At 47.4% G+C, this 17,036-nt stretch overlaps 1 protein-coding gene across 1 annotated transcript in view; it reads left to right on the plus strand.

The window, feature by feature from the left end:
• Nucleotides 1-1,133: 1,133 nt before the first annotated feature.
• The window catches only part of PROSER2 (proline and serine rich 2), a 50,280-nt gene continuing 34,377 nt past the window's right edge, over nt 1,134-17,036 (plus strand). Inside the window, exon 1 of the mRNA XM_025398023.1 lies at nt 1,134-1,324. The gene's annotated coding sequence lies outside the window, so the exon portion shown is untranslated. The remainder of the gene's footprint in view (nt 1,325-17,036) is intronic.

The raw sequence follows: 17,036 nt of genomic DNA on the forward strand, positions 1-17,036 counted from the left end.
CCTTTAATCAGGTATCTCTTTCTGGGGAGGGCAAAGAAATGACCTCAGGACTAAGGCATTGGGGCTCAACCCTGAGTGGGGCCAGTGACTCAGTCATTCTGTGCAACCACTTCCTTCTTAGTTTTCTGTAAAATGGGAGTAAACACAAACATTTTGGGAATCTAGATTGTTATAACATTTGCCATTTGAGTATGTAACAAACCCTACAATTAATACAACCCCATAATCCTTGCTTTCTCCCTGCCTACTGAATTAAACCCAGTAACATTAACCTCCACCAACTTACAAAAGCCTTCCGCAACCAGCTATTAACCTTGGGAGATATTTCCACGGTGATAGCCTGAAGAAGAAAATGCAATGAGCCATGGGGTCAAAAATTCTCCCATGAGTTTCTTCAGCTGTCTGAACCTCAGCTTTCCTGCTCTGTAAAATGGGGTTAAGAAACCAGAAAAACATTTTAAGGATTAGATGAAATAATGTATTTGGTGTATGCACATTAAATGCTGTGTCTGAGGGTACAGGTATGCAATAAATTGCATCAGCATTATTAAGTATAAAATAGCCTCTCCAAGCTGATGATAATAAAAAAGAAAAGAAAAAATTAAAGGCCAAGTGCAGTGGCTCAGGCCTGTAATCCCAGCACTTTGGGAGGCTGAAGTGAGAGGATCGCTTGAGCCCAGGAGTTCGAGACCAGCCTGGGCAATATAATGAGACCCCCCACCCATCTCTCCAAAAAATTTAAAATTAGCTGGGTGTGGTGGCATGCACCTGTGGTACCAGTTACTTGGGAGGCTGAGCTGGGAGGATCACTTGAGCTTGGGAGGTGGAGGTTGCAGTGAGCCAAGATCACACAATGTGCACTCCAGCCTGGGCAACACAGCAAGACCCTGTCTCAAGAAAAATTAGATTAAATTAATGTCCCATCTCTTGCAAGTTTCAGACACACATCCCCACTGCTTTTCTCCGCATGGGTCGCTCGGCGATAGGGTTGGGGATTTTCACGGTGATGTCCCCCAACTCGAACTTCACACCTTGACCGAGGGCACCCGGGAGGCGGCCGCGGGGTCCTGCAGCGCGGCGGGGCCTGGCCCTTTAAGCGCCGCGGGCGCGAGCAGTGCGTGCCTGAGGATCGCGAGTCCCGGCGGCGCGAGCGCGCGGTGGGCGGTGGAGCGCGCACGGGTGGGCGCGCACGGGGGAGAGCGCGCGGCGGGGCGGCCCGGGACAATCTGCGCCGGACGGGCGGCGGCGTGAGGGCTCCGGCGTGAGGGCTCCGGGTCGCTGGCGGCGTGGACACCTGAGTCCCGGAGTAGGGCTCTCCCGCGAGGTGAGTGCGGCCCTAGGACTCCGGGCACGGCTGGAGCGGCGGGAGGGCGTCCTGGCGGCGGTGGCGGCACTGGGGTCTGGCTGGGACGCCGGCGGGTCGGGCAGAGAGGGGGCGCCGGACCCTGCCTTGCGCGCTTCTCGCTCCGACTGGAGGAGCCCGGCGCTGCCGCAGAGGCCACCCGGTGCCCGAACCCTGACCCCGGGGCGTCGCTGCCTCCTCGGGGACCTCTGAGTCGGGGCGCGGCGGGGAGCGCGCTGGGTTCCGAGTCTGGGACTGTCCTGGGGGCGCAGGGGTGGAGGCGGGTTTCCCAGCCTTGGGCGCAGAGCGTCCCCGCTGTCCCCGACGCCTGTCCCCCAGCCCGCGACCGCTCTCCCTTGCGCTGTGGGACCCCCATGCGGCCTCGCGGAGAGGGTGCGGGTCCGACACGGCGGGCGGAGCCACCTGTTCCACCCGGGCCCCCAGGTCCTGGAATCACGCGGGAATGTGCAGGGTCTGCCCAACCCAGCCGGCGGGAGGGACTAAAATAGAGGAGAAAATGTGACCCGTGTGATGAAATTGAACAAAAGGTAATAAAATAAACTCCAGTATTTCTCCAAGGCTTTGAAAGTTTCCCAGTATTGTTTTACGGAGTCTAAATTTAAGCATCTAGTTGTTTGGTGTATTTTTTTTTTCCCTTAACCGCAGGAACTAACCTCAGAAAACTTTTAACTCTTTACCAGAACCTCGCGCGTGCAGAGCAGAGAAGTTAAAAGTGAGTGAAGGAAAATGACTGTGTGTGTCTTTTTCCACCCTAAACAGAGTAAAACGTTCAGATATGTAGGAAGAAGGTTCTTTCTGGCTCCAATTTTAACGGAGATCATTTTTTAAAAATCTGTATTTCTGAAAGGTATCGAAAGACCAAACCAGGCATACGTGGAAACTTGAGGGAAATGCTCATAGGAGAAAACTTTATTAAAAATACTTTTCTACGTTATTTTTAAAAAAACACTACATAAAAGTGTCCCAGCATGCACTAAAACGTTTGCCCTCCAAGTTCTGTGTCTGAATTTTACTGGTTGTTTTTCTAGGTGGAGGAGGTATTTTCGTTCGTGAAGCCAGTGTGGAAATACAAACAAATGCCCTATTGACTTGGGATTGGGTGGGAAGGATGGAAGTTGTCTAAAATCTTTCTTGCCAAAGTTGACAGCGTATGTATGGAATCTTGTGTGTTTTCTTGTCCAGACTAGTAATAGCCATTTTAATGCGATTGGATTATATCCCTTGGTAACAGCACTTCAGATGAGCTTTCTTTGAAAATTTTAGATGCTGACGATTTAAAAGTAACATATTTTCTCCATTACTAGAAATCAGAAATCCAAAATTAGAGTGATAGTGGAGCGAAAGCTGGGAAGAGGAGCGATGCTTTTAGGAAAGTTTGAGCGTGTTTGAATCTCTGGTTGCGGGGAGGGGGGGGGGGTCGCGGGGGGGTGGGATTTGCTCGTTAATTCATTCAGGAATATTTGTAGACTGACCACCTACAGCGCGCAGAGCCGTGACTGGACATCCAGCATACAGTCTTTTCTAGATAACAGCCACATGGCCCAAACTGATTAAAACCAGATCAAGCAAGCCTTCATCAGCAGCTGAAGAGATACCTGGCCTTGGTTCCAAAGTTCTCAGACACCCGAGGCGCCCAGAGTTGGCACTGTGTGTTGATTTGGAAGATCATCTCAGATAACTCCAGGAGTGGAGCCTGGAAACCTGAAGGGGGAGAGAGGAAGAGCCTGGGTAGAGCAGAGCTGAGAACAGGGAAGCCTCTAGAACTAGAAGTTCAAGTGCATCTTATCTGCAGTGTTGTGGGACAGCTGCCAGTGGCACAGAGGCCATTCGGGAGGTGCCAGGGGAATCCTAGGAGCATCCCAGAACCCGAGCTCTTTCCTTTGACGGTGAAGGCCATCGCCGCGTGTCACCTTCCTTTGCACTTGGTGGCTTCCTAGCTGCCTGTGTGCTCTGAGAAGAGGGCCTGGTAACTCTGCCCCTGATAGACTGCAGCCATCCCTGCTCCACTCTGAGGGGTCTCCGGGCCACCATAGGAAAGCCTGTGTTCACGGAGGCGCTGCCCTCTGCACGGGTTATGTCCAGCCAGTGGCAACAACAGCCTCTGTCTGCGGAACCCACAGGGAAGCTGCCCCTTTCCGTAATGCCCTTGTCCCCTTTCTAGACTGGCAGCATTCATCTTGAAAACTAAGAGTATTTTAAGAAAGTTGGTGCTGGGTTTCTAATCTGTGCATTCAGGATGGGCAGGAAAGGATCATATGGGGAGAGCATTCTGCCTTGTCGGACAGGGATGGGAGAGCTCTTCGTGAACGTGTCTTCAGACTGGGTACTGATGCTGTTTATCTTTTTTATTATAGTCAAATACAGAACATAAAATTTACCACTTTAAAGGGCACAAATCAGTGGCATTAAGTACATTCCATTCCCAGTGTTAGGCAATCATCACCACTGTCGAGTTCCAGAACTTTTTCATCACTCCAAAAGGAAACCCATTAAGCAGACGATTCCCGTTCCCCTCTCCCAACCCCTGGCAACCACTGATCTCCTTCTGTCTTGGTAGACTTGCCCCTTCTGGATGTTTGTACACGTGGAATCTTAGAATCTGTGGCCTCTTGTGTCTGGTGTCTTTGACTTAGCACAATGTTTTCAAGGTCCGTCCATGTCTCAGCGTGCATCGTTGCTTCCCTCCTTTTGATGGCTGAATAATGTTCCATTGTGTGGACAGATCGCATTCTATTCGCCCATTCATCAGATGAATGACTTTGCGTTGTTTCCACCTTTTGGCTATTGTGAATAGTACTGCTATGAACCGTTGTGTACAAGTTTTTGTGTGAACACCTGTTGTCAGTTCTTTTGGGTCTGTATCTGAAAGTAGAATTCCCCAGGTCATATGGTAATTCTGTGATTAACTTGCTGAGGAGCTGCCAACTGTCTTCGATAGCAGCTGTGCCATTTTGTGTTCCCACTAGCAATGTGTGAAGGTTCCAGTTTCTCGACATCCTTGTCAACCACTTGTTATTTCCCCCCGCCTTTTTATTTATTTATTTATTTATTTTAAATTATTTATTTATTTATTTTTTTGAGACGGAGTCTCACTCTGTCGCCCAGGCTGGAGTGCAGTGGTGCGATCTTGGCTCACTGCAAGCTCTACCTCCCAGGTTCACGCCATTCTCCCGCTTCAGCCTCCCCAGTAGCTGGGACCACAGGCACCAGCCACCACGCCTGGATAATATTTTGTATTTTTAGTTAGAGACAGGGTTTCACCGTGTTAACCAGGATGGTCTTGATCTCCTGACCTTGTGATCCACCTGCATCGGCCTCCCAAAGTGCTGGGATTATAGGCATGAGCCACCACGCCCGGCCTTTTTTTTTTTTTTTTTTTTTTTTTATTCCTGAGACAGGATTTCACTCTCTTGCCCAGGCTGGAGTGCAATGGCATGATCTCAGCTCATTGCAGCCTCGACCTTCCAAGCTCAAGTGATCCTCCCACCTCAGGCTCCAAGGTAGCTAGGACTACAAGCATGTGCCACCACATCCAGCTGTGTTTTTGTGTTTTTTGTAGAGACTGGGTTTTGCCATGTTACCCAGGCTAGTCTCAAACTCCTGGGCTCAAGCGATCTGCCCACGTCTGCCTTCCGAAGTGCTGGTATTACAGGCATGAGTGACCACACTTGGCCTTCCTTTACAAAAAAAAGAAAAAAATCTCGGTCCTCCTAGTGGGTACGAAGTAGTATCTCATGGTGGTTTTGGTGCATCTCCTGCACGACTTCAATGCTGGACATCTCTTCAGATGCTTGTTGGCCACACCTTTAGAGAAATGTCTGGCGAGAACTTGATTCTCTTGTGTTATTTTTTGTATCGTGAAATTTTGCATGTGCGTAAGTGCAGTTATTTGTATAGGGCTTGGTTTGTATATTTAGGTTCCTTCCCACTGCTTCATTCTGTTGTGGGTTTTTTCCTGCATTGTCTTTCAGGCTGCTTCTCCTTCTCCTGGGAAGCCAGTTGTCTGACTTGTGCTTTGACATTTTTAATCTTCTGCCTGTGGTAGTTCTTGCCCCCAAGCCTGGGGTATTGATCAGTTCGTCTGGCGGTACAGTATTTATAGATTGATCCTGTACAATGTGCCAAGCTGTTGGGCTGGTCATTGTGCATACAAACATGGAAGTCCTCTTTTTTTTTTTTTTTTTTTGACATGGTCTCACTCTGTCACCCAGACTGGAGTGCAGTGGCACAATCAAGCTCACTGCAGCCTCAACCTCCCAGGCCCAGATGATCCTCCCACCTCAGCGTCCAGAGTAGCTGGGACTACAGGTGCATGCCACCATTGCCTGGCTGATTTTTGTATTTTTGATAGAGATGGGTCTTGCTGTATTGCACAGGATGGTCTTGAACTCCTGGGTTCAAGTAGTCCCCCAACCTTAGCCCCCTAAAATGCTGGGATTACAGGCATGAGCCACCTTCTCTTTTTGATATATGTCTTTTTGTGATGTACACAGATTACATTTTATTTTTTTAAATTAGGTTAATGGGCATATAGGGGAAAAGAACAGTGCTACACTGGAATTTAGGGAATCTGCATCAGGTTTCAGCCCCCGATAGCTGTGTGGCCTCAAGGTTCACCCTTCACCCTTCTGAAACTCGGTCTCCTGGTCTGTAAAATTTGTAGTAAGACTGAATGACTTCTCAGGCCCTTCTCAGACCTTGAAACTGGAGATTCACCATAGCTTTCCTTTACAAACCTGATTCTGAGCGTATTTCAAACCATTTAGTTTGCACATATTACTTAAAGGAACTCTCTGTGTGGAAAAAAAAAATATGTCTATACTCTTTTGTACTAGACTATAAACAGTTGAGTTGAGTCTATTGCTGCCTCTAAAAATGGTGCATTTGGCATTTTCTATAAATATTCAGAGCATTTTGGCCGGGCACAGTGGCTCACACCTGTAATCCCAGCAGTTTGGGAGGCCAAGGCGAGTGGATCACCTGAGGTCAGGAGTTCTAGACCACCCTGGTCAACGTGGTGAAACCCCATCTCTACTAAAAATACAAAAGATTAGCTGGGCGCGGTGGTGCGTGCCTGTAATTCCAGCTACCTGGGAGGCTGAAGCAGGAGAATCACTTGAACTCGGGAGGCGGAGGTTGCAGTGAGCTGAGAGCGCACCACTGCACTCCAGCCTGGACAACACAGCGAGACTCTGTCTCCAAAATAAACGAACAAACATGCAGAGAATGTTAAGAGTTGTAGTGAAGATTTGAGTTCCTAACACGCTGGGAATACAGAAGTGACTAAGGCAGCGTGGACCCTGCTCCCATGAAGCTTTGCTTGGAGAAAGGAGACATTCACTGTCCAATATGAATTGATAACAGAGACCCACAGGTGTTTTGGGAGCAGAGCACAGAGAGAGTCTGTCAGGGGTGTCAGAACCACCGGCTGGAGAACGTAGCATTTGAGCTGGGCCGACAAGGGCAGCATAGGGGAAAATTTAGGCCAACACGGTAGAATTGAGGAGTCAGTTATTACGCTAAAAGGGATTAGCCTTCCATTTGGGGGCATGGGCCAGCGAAGGTTTCTGAGTAGGTTGCAGTGGTAGATCTTGTTTCTCTGCTCTCCCGTGGAGGAGACATTTACACATGGAGGGATTAACTTGAAGTTGAACAGGATGTTAGGACTGAGGAAGGCAGCATAGAAATAGGAAGATATAAGATGGTATGAACAAGGGGAAGACACCAGGCATGTCAATTGTTGAATTGAATTTTAGGTGCAAAAAAAAAAGTTTTTTAAAAGTATTACATACCCGGGCATGCTAGATCATGCCTGTAATCCCAACACTTTGGGAGGCCAAGGTGGGAGGATTGCTTGAACCCAGGAGTTTGAGACCAGCCTGGGCGATATAGGGAGACCCCCATCTACAAAAAATGTAAGAATTAGCCAGGTGTGGTAGTGTGTACCTGTAGACCCAGCTATGCAGGAGGCTGAGGCAGGAGAATTGCTTGAGCCCAGGAGGTTGAGGCTGCAGTGAGCTGAGATGGTGCCACTGCACTCTAGCCTAGAAGACAGACCAAGACTCTGTCTCAAAAATAAATAAATAAATAAAGTATTGTGCTAGAGTAGAAAACTAGAACCAGGCTCTGTCAGACTTGCCAAACTGACTTAGAGGTGCTGTACCTCAGTTTCTTCATATGCCACAAATTGCCCTCCATCTACACTAGGTAACCAATGAATTTGTTGCATGAGCTCCTGCTAATGCCAGCAATATCACTTTAAGAATGAGATGGCACCAAAATGTACATGAGGTGAGTCTGCTCTGTTAATTTTCTTTATTTTTCTTGACTCCTGATTTTTTTTTTTTTTCTTTTTAACCGAGTCTTGCTCTGTCACCCGGCTGGAGTGCAGTGGCGTGATCTTGGCTCACTGCAGCCTTCACCTCCTGGGCTCAAGCAGTTCTCCCACCTCAGCCTCTGGAGTATCTGGGACTACAGGCATGTGCCTCCATGCCTGGCTAATTTTTGCATTTTAGTAGAAACAGGGTTTTGCCATGTTGGCCTCGAACTCCTGAGCTCAAGTGATCCCCCTACCTCAGCCTCCCAAAGTGCTGGGATTACAGATGTGAGCCACTGTGCCAGCCGCATAGGCAGTTTTTCAGCCCTCCTATCCCCCTCCATGGACCTTCCCACCTTTTGGAGTCTCCCGTGTCCAGTATTTCACTCTGTGGATTTATGTGGACCCATCATTTAGTTCCCACTTGTGAGAACATGCAGCGTTTGACTTTCAGAGTTAGACTTTCACTTAGGATAATGCCTTCAGTTCCATCCATGTTGCTGCAAAAGACATGATTGCATTCATTTTTATGGCTGAGTAGTCGTCCATGGTGTTTATATATCACATTTTCTTTATCCTGTCGTCTCTCGATGGACTGCTAGATTGATTCCGTGATGGTTACTGTGAACAGCGCTGCGGTAAAGGTGCAAGTGCGAACAGCACCACGGTAAAGGTGCAAGTGCGAACAGCGCCGCGGTAAAGGTGCAAGTGTGAACAGCGCCACGGTAACGGTGCAAGTGCGAACAGCACCACGGTAAAGGTGCAAGTGCAGGTGTCTTTTGATGTAATCATTTCTCTCCCTGTAGGTAGATAACCAGCAGTGAGATTGCTGGGTCCAGTGGTAGTTCTAGGTTTAGTCCCTGAGAAATCTCCATTTGTTTTCTGTAGCTGACTCTACTATTTGACTCTACTATTTAGTCCCTGAGACATCTCCATCTGTTTTCCATAGCAGACGCTACCCTTGAGCTACTTAAAGGCGCCCTGATTTCTCTGAGAGAGGTTCATAGGCATTCCTTGGACTTCTGAAAATAGTAACATGGAAACTGTTAGTTGGAGTCTTCCAGGTTTTTCTTTTTTTTTTTTTTTTTTTTTTTTTTTTTGAGATGGAGTCTCGCTGTGTCTCCCAGGCTGGAGTGCAGTGGCGTGATCTCCTCACTGCAAGCTCCGCCTCCCGGGTTCACGCCATTCTCCCGCCTCAGCCTCCCAAGTAGCTGAGACTACAGGCGCCCGCCACCACGCCCGGCTAGTTTTTTGTATTTTTAGTAGAAACGGGGTTTCACCATGTTAGCCAGGATAGTCTCGATCTCCTGACGTCGTGATCCGCCCGCCGTGGCCTCCCAAAGTGCTGGGATTACAGGCTTGAGCCACCGCGCCCGGCCATCCAGGTTTTTCAACAAACATTTGGTGGTCCCCATTGCTTAAAAATGCGCTAAAAACCCCTTGTTTCTCCCCGGCCTGTTAAAACTGGGAAATGCCTTTGTGCCGACAGACTTGGACTGACTTGAGGGATTTGCGAGCAGGTTCCCCGGAGGTGTAGGAAGAGCGGGAGGAGAAGCAGCCTCTAGCTGCTTCGCAGGGAGGAGGCTGTTACTCGCCTTACCTTACTGACATCATCCATCCTCCGGCTCGCAAAGGGACTTTGGCAGATGAGGTTAAGTTTCATGCGTTGGATTCCCAGCAGGAGGTCTTGTGTGAGCTTGTTCCACCCTGTTGTGGATTTAAATCTGTTCAACTTGAGATAAGATATGTAAATCAGACCACGGCTGCCAGTCTAACCAGGTGTTACAAATACCAGTGCTAAATGAACATGCTCTAAGCCAGCTTTCTTTTCACTGGGAGCATGGATGAAAAATTCAGCCAAGAATTTTGAGCCTCTTGGGGTGGGGGTGTTGGGAGAGCACTATAGAACCCTGCAAAACAATAAGGTGTAACAGTTCCTTCCTAGCAAGAAGTACTACATTTATCTCATTAGTGAAGCACATGTTGGGTGCTCGGTAATATTTGCTAAGCAAATAAAGACAAAGCACACAAGCTTGTGTCACAAAAGAAGAATAACTTCAACTGGAATTTTCTTCTGTCCATAAATAATTTTCTCAGGAATCCAGAAACGTAATAGACATACCAACTGTCCATTTTTCAAAAATGTACTGAGTAAAAATGTGCAGTGTCTCTCTTCACAAACATTTCTTTTTTCAATTTTCATTATTTTCCAAAACCTTGGAGATTGATAGCCGTTTGCAAACATTGCGTCAGCTAGAACTGTTCCCCCAGCTAGACTTTGCTCTGGTTGACCTCCCCTCTCCTGCGTTCTGGGTCATTCCTTTTTGTTACTAGGACCCAATCAGACATCTGGTCAAGATTGTGTTCAGGTGAGATTTTACTTGAGGAGACTCTGGTTTTGGTATCTTTTTCAGTGATGGTGAACTGGCAGTAGGAAACTTCTTCCCTCAGGGCCTGTTAACCCAGCCTGTCTAGGTAAGGCGACCTGGTGAACTTGTTTGCTTTAAGTGTGGGCGAATCAATTACTTCCATGTGATGTGTGGCTGCGAGTAAATCACTGCTCCTATGAACACAGCTGAGACTATTCACAACAGAGACAGTTTGAAATCAACCTTGTTTCTGTACATTGTTCAGAAAGAACTTTAAAAAAAAAAAAAACACTAAGTGAAAGCATGATTATTCTTCCAGGAAGTAGAATTACTAGCCTTTTTAAATCTGTGTTTAAGGTTCTAAGTTCTTACGTAAGGCATTTCAGAAGTAAGGGAAATCCCAATTCGGAGGAAAAGCAGAGTCATATGAAAAGGGTGCTAAACCGTGACCGCGTCGACGTTTTCAAACTCCAAAACAAAACTGCCTACGCTCCCAGCAGCCAGCTTCCACCTGGGTCTTGCTTTGATCTTCAGTGCTGGGATACAGTCCTAGTTTACTTAGGGAGAATTTTTGGAAGCATTCTTTTCTTTCCAAGGTTTTTTTCTTGAAATTGAGAAATAGCGCAGACTAAAGAGTAGTTGCTTCTTCATGTGCTTCATATTTATTTTACTGCGGCCTCTGTATTTCTGTGGAGGCCCATTTTTAAGATTAATTTTGGTCATGGATTACATTTGTAGATGCATACACATTCATATTGACATGGATTACCTGTTAATATTGGGAGGTGTTACTGGGTTAGCGTGTGTAATGTGTATTGATGTCAGCTTTTTAATACATTGTTATTTATGAAGCTGGGTTAAGCATCCTTTCTACTGCTGTGTTTAAAGTCACTCCCCTCATCTGCCCCATTTCCCGATGTAAATGTACAGATTGGATGAGATTAATTTCTCTTAAATTGGAAGGATTTGATCTATAAATATGGTGAAAAGGGAAGAATGATAACCGCACCGATGTTAACATGTTTGAAACTACTCAAGTATTTAAGCTTTTCTTTTAGATCCAAGGTCTGTTTTTAGGGTACTCTTATTTTTTTTTTAATAAGATAGTTTTAGAGTTTTGTTTTGTTTTTGAGACAGGGTGTCACTCTGTCACCCAGGCTGGAGTGCAGTGGCTAGGTCTTTGCTTAGGGCATCTTCCACCTCCCAGGTTCATGCCATTCTCCTGCCTCAGCCTCCTGAGTAGCTGGGATTACAGGCACACGCCACCATGCCAGGCTAATTTTTGTATTTTTTGGTAGAGACGGGGTTTCACCATGTTGGCCAGGCTGGTCTCAAACTCCTGACCTCAAGTGATCCGCCCACCTCAGCCTCCCAAAGTGCCTGGCTGGTTTTAGATTTTTTAAATATGAGTTTTGGTTAAGTAATAAATAGTGATTAAGTCTGTATTTTGTGTGACAAGTATTATACAAAATGTTGTGGCTTTTCTTTTTTTTTTTTTAGGTCTTTGCTGGGTACAGTGGCTCACATCTGTAGTCCCAACTCAGGAGGCTCAGGCAGGAGGATTGTTTGAGTCCAGGTGGTCCAGGCCAGCCCGGGTGACATAGCGAGACCCCATCACCAAAAAAAATTTTTTTAATTAAAAAGCTTTGCTGGCTGGGTGCGGTGGCTTACACCTGTAATCCCAGCACTTTGGGAGGCCAAGATCAGGAATTCGAGACCAGCCTGGCCAACGTGGTGAAACCCCATCTCTACTCAAAATACAAAAATTAGCCGGGTGTGGTGGCTGGCATCTATAATCCCAGTTACTCTGGAGGCTGAGGCAGGAGAATTGCTTGAACCTGGGAGGCGGAGGTTGCAGTGAGCCAAGATCACACCATTGCACTCCAGCCTGGGTGACAAGAGTGAGACTCCATCTCAAAAAAAAAAAAAAGAGCTTTGCCTACAAGGAGTGTATCATCTAATGGAGGAAAATAAGAATTATATACAGAAACCTTATGGGATCAATTGTATCCAAATGGGAAAAATGGCACATAGAGTGAGCCAGCGGTGGGTATCAACAGCAGGCGCGGGAGTCCAGCGGGGAGGCCAGTGATGAGGGAGTCACGAAGGCTTGACCGGGTTGGGTAGAGTTTTTGAGCTGAGCTTTGAAGCCTGGGAGGAGGGCAGCAGGGAGGCAGTGGGAAGGGGTTCCCAAGCGAGTAGCTCTTTGTTGTTTTTTTTTTTTTTTTTGAGACAGAGTCTCGCTCCGTCTCCCAGGCTGGAGTGCAGTGGTGTGATCTCAGCTCACTGCAACCTCTGCTTCTCGGGTTCAAGCGATTCTCCTGCCTCAGGCTCCCAAGTAGCTGGGATTACAGGCACCCGCCACCACGCCCAGCTAATTTTTGTATTTTTAGTAGAGACGGGATTTTACCATGTTAGCCAGAATGATTTCGATCTATTGACCTTGTGACCCACCCACCTCGGCCTCCCAAAGAGCTGGGATTACAGGCGTCAGCCACTGCACCCAGCTGTGAGTAGCACTTTCGTAGGAGACCTGGTTCAAATTGTGGAAAGGAAGGTGGAAGAGACAAGGCTAAGCCAGATTCTAGAGAGATACTTTTTAAAGCCTCACCTTCTTACAGATCGGCTCCTTGGCGATACAGATTAGGAAAATGAAAACTCCGGCCACCTGGCAGGGCGCGGTGGCTCACGCCTGTAATCTCAGCACTTTGGGAGGCTGAGGCTGGTGGATCACCTGAGGTCAGGAGTTCGAGACCAGCCTGGCCAACGTGGTGAAACCCTGTCTCTACTAAAAATACCAAAATTAGCTGGGCGTGGTGGCGGGTGCCTGTAATCCCAGCTACTCAGGAAGCTGAGGCAGGAGAATCACTTGAACCCGGGTGGTGGAGGTTGCAGTGAGCCGAGATCGCACCATTGCACTCCAGTCTGGGTGACAGAGCTAGATCTCTTCTCAAAGAAATATATAAATAACAGTCTGCCACCTTGCCTGGCCTGTGGTATCAAGAGTAAACTGGGATTTTAGAAATGTTAGTTATTGAGGCGGGGCGCAGTGGCTTACCCCTGTAATCAATCCCAGCACTTTGTGAGGCCGAGGTGGGAGGATCACCTGAGGTCAGGAGTTCGAGACCAGCCTGGCCAACATGGTGAAACCCTGTCTCTACTAAAAATACAAAAATTAGCTGGCATGGTGGTGGGCGCCTGTAGTCTCAGCTACTTGGGAGGCTGAGGCAGGAGAATCGTTTGAACCTGGGAGGCAGAAGTTGCAGTGAGCTAAGATCGTGCCACTGCACTCCAGCCTGGGCAACAGAGTGAGAATCTGTCTTAAAAAAATAAAAAAGAAAGAAAGAAAAGAAAAGAAATGTTAGTTATTGAAATATCTGGCAGTTTACAGGTGGGTGTGATATGAGTGTTGGTTTCTTTTGACCTTGGAGGAAGAAAACGCTGTAGGAGCCCCTTTTCCTCTTACCTCTGCCTGAGGTCGGCTCTGTGCACTTGTGTTTGAATGTGCAGCTTTGGTGCGGCAGGGACAGGGATGACATGGACATTGGGTTTGGTGTGTGAACGTAGAGAAAGAACCAGGCCTGTGCTCAGAGCTCTTGGGTGTGTCACGATAACTGGGGTAAAATCCTATTTTTACGAAAGTAGTCTATACATTATTTTCAGAGTGAAAAGGAAATGGTTAATTTAGTCTAAGAGTTTGTTTTTTTCTTTTTTTTTTTTTTTTTTGAGACGGCGTCTCGCTCTGTCACCCAGGCTGGAGTGCAGTGGCATGATCTCAGCTCACTGCAAGCTCCGCCTCCCGGGTTTACGCCATTCTCCTGCCTCAGCCTCCCAAGTAGCTGGGACTACAGGCGCCGCCACCTCGCCCGGCTAGTTTGTCGTATTTTTGTAGAGACGGGGTTTCACCGTGTTAGCCAGGATGGTCTCGATCTCCTGACCTCGTGATCCGCCCGTCTCGGCCTCCCAAAGTGCTGGGATTACAGGCTTGAGCCACCGCGCCCGGCCTCTGTTTCCTTTAATTTATGAATTGAGTTTAAAAAACTATAGAAGAGTCTTGACATCATTCATTGCTTCCTCTTCTAGTACATTTCTTATTATAAAACTCGTTTTTGTTAATACACAATTACATAAAAATCGGAAGTAACACAGAACCAGATAGAAACAATGAAAAAGCAGGACTCTCTTCTTCGTTTGAGTAAAATCAAAGCAAAGTGCCTGTCACATAAAAGACACTGATGCCTGTTCACATGGATGAGTGTCGTCAAGAGCCACTAGCATTAGGGCCAACAATGGCTGTTTTGTGTTTACGATCTTTATTTTCACCCACCACTTACCCGTATGAAGAAGCCCACTCATGGTAATGAGCGGGGTGATTCAGAAAGACTTCCCACTGTGACATGCTCTCATTCGTGGTGCTCTTGAAGGTCAAGGAAAACAGCTTTTTGAAAAGGGCTTGGCTGTTAAGTCACCATATAGGGATTTTTAGGGATGTGACTTTATTTATTTATTTATTTATTTAGAGATGGAGTCTCGCTCTGTCGCCCAGGCTGCAGTGCAGTGGCATGATCTTGGCTCACTGCAACCTCTGCCTTCTGGGTTCAAGTGATTCTCCTGCCTCGGTCTCCCGAGTAGCTGGGATTATAGGCGTCCACCACTATGCCCGGCTAATTTTTTTTATTTTTTTGAGACAGAGTCTCGCTCTGTTGGCCAGGTTGGTGTACAGTGGTGTGATCTCCGCTCACTGCAGCCTCCACCTTCCAGGTTCAAGTGATTCTCCCATCTCAGCTTCCCAAGTAGTTGGGATTACAAGCTCATACCACCATGTCTGGCTAATTTTTGTATTTTTGGTAGAGACGGGGTTTCACCATGTTAGCCAGGCTGGTCTCGAACTCCTGGCCTGAGGTAATCCTCCCACCTCGGCCTCCCAAAGTGCTGGGATTACAGGCGTGAGCCACCGCACCTGACCAGGATATAACTTTAAAGACAATTTCTTGCCTAAGATATGTTTATTCTCTATTTTGGAACAAATCTTCACATAACTCATGGTGTGCACGCCAGCCCCTTCCTAGCGTGTAGATGTGCACTTCGACCCTGCTGTAGTGTGTAAGTCTGCTCACTGACCTCTGCCCTACTGCATGTCCTGACACAGGAAGGGGGACGTCTTTTAGAAGCTCATTTCTACCTCTTTCCCAGCTCAACTGTGCTTGTCTTGACTGTATCTTAAAAGTGCTGGTTAATGGTGGGTGTCTGGACAGGGTAGGAGAGTCTATAAACCTATACCAAAGTCCTCTCTTACACACGGTTTTGCTTTCCATGGTTTCAGTTACTTGCAGTCAACCGTGATCCAAAAATATTCAATGGAAAATTCCAGAAATAACTCCTTCATAAGTTTTAAATTGTGTACCGTTGTGAGCAGTGGGATGAAATGTCGTTCTGATCCATCGCCTCCTGCATGCGAATCCTCCTTTGCCTGGCGTCCCCACCTGCCCATCACTTAGTAGCCACCTCAGTTCTCAGGTCAGCTCTCTATGTCAGTGCTTATGTTCAAGTCACTTTTATTGAGTAATGGCCCTGAAGCAGAAGAGACATGATGCTGGCTGGCAATTTGTATATGCTGAAGAGAAGCTACCCAGTGCTTCCTTTAACTGAAAAGGGTGAAAGTTCTCAACTTAGAGAAGAAAAAAAATCAAATGCTGAGGTCGCTAAGACCTACTGTAAGAACACATCATCTGGCCAGGCGCAGTGGCTCAAACCTGTAATCCCAGCACTTTGGGAGGCCGAGACGGGCAGATCATGAGGTCAGGAGATCGAGACCATCCTGGCTAACACGGTGAAACCCCGTCTCTACTAAAAAAATACAAAAAACTAGCCGGGCGTGGTGGCGGGCTCCTGTAGTCCCAGCTACTCTGGAGGCTGAGGCAGGAGAATGGCGTAAACCCGGGAGGCGGAGGTTGCAGTGAGCTGAGATCCGGCCACTGCGCTCCAGCCTGGGCGACAGAGCGAGACTCCTTCTCAAAACAAAAACAAAAACACATCATCTTCTATCTGTGAAGTTGTGCAGAAGGAAAAAGAAATGTATATTAGTTTCGCTGTCACACTTCATACTGTACAAGTTATGGCCACTGTGTGACAAGTGCTTAGTTACCTTTGTAGGTAGAAGACGTGAACACAAACAAGCTCCAATTGCTGGCAGATGGGTTGGGATTGGTGCTATCTGCAGTTTCAAGCATCCACTGATGCTCTTGGAACATACCCCCTCAGATAAAGGAGAACTGCAGCAATACAGGCACATGGGGTTGAGTCTTCAGACCCAGCCTGGACCTGTTTTTGTGAAGTGTTTGCAATGGCAATGAGTTGGGACGGTTCTCTTTTTTTTTTTTTTTTTTTTTTTTTTTTTTTTTTTTGAGACGGAGTCTCGCTCTGTAGCCCAGGCTGGAGTGCAGTGGCCGGATCTCAGCTCACTGCAAGCTCCGCCTCCCGGGTTCACGCCATTCTCCGGCCTCAGCCTCCCGAGTAGCTGGGACTACAGGCGCCTGCCACCTCGCCCGGCTAGTTTTTGTATTTTTAGTAGAGATGGGGTTTCACCGTGTTAGCCAGGATGGTCTCGATCTCCTGACCTCGTGATCCGCCCATCTCGGCCTCCCAAAGTGCTGGGATTACAGGCTTGAGCCACCGCGCCCGGCCCGGTTCTCTTTTTAAAACGTAACAGAGACTTGCTAAGCAAGATTGGTTCTACGTGACTTGACTAAGGAGAATGCTTTTTCCATTCACGTTCAGAACTACCAGAGACAGTAATTACCTTGTGATTTGGTTGAAGCTGTCTGTAGGGAATCCAAGTCTTACAAGACACGATTTCCTTCCCCCACATTTACTCGGTGCAAAACCTGATAGTAGAATGTGGGAAACTTCATGTTATTTGTTCCAGCTTATATTCTTCAGTAAAGTGCATCGGGTTAACCTTTCCCTGGTTAGTTTTGAGCTGAACTGT

This window comes from Theropithecus gelada, chromosome 9 (assembly GCF_003255815.1).
Source record: "Theropithecus gelada isolate Dixy chromosome 9, Tgel_1.0, whole genome shotgun sequence".
Classification (NCBI taxonomy): domain Eukaryota; kingdom Metazoa; phylum Chordata; class Mammalia; order Primates; family Cercopithecidae; genus Theropithecus; species Theropithecus gelada.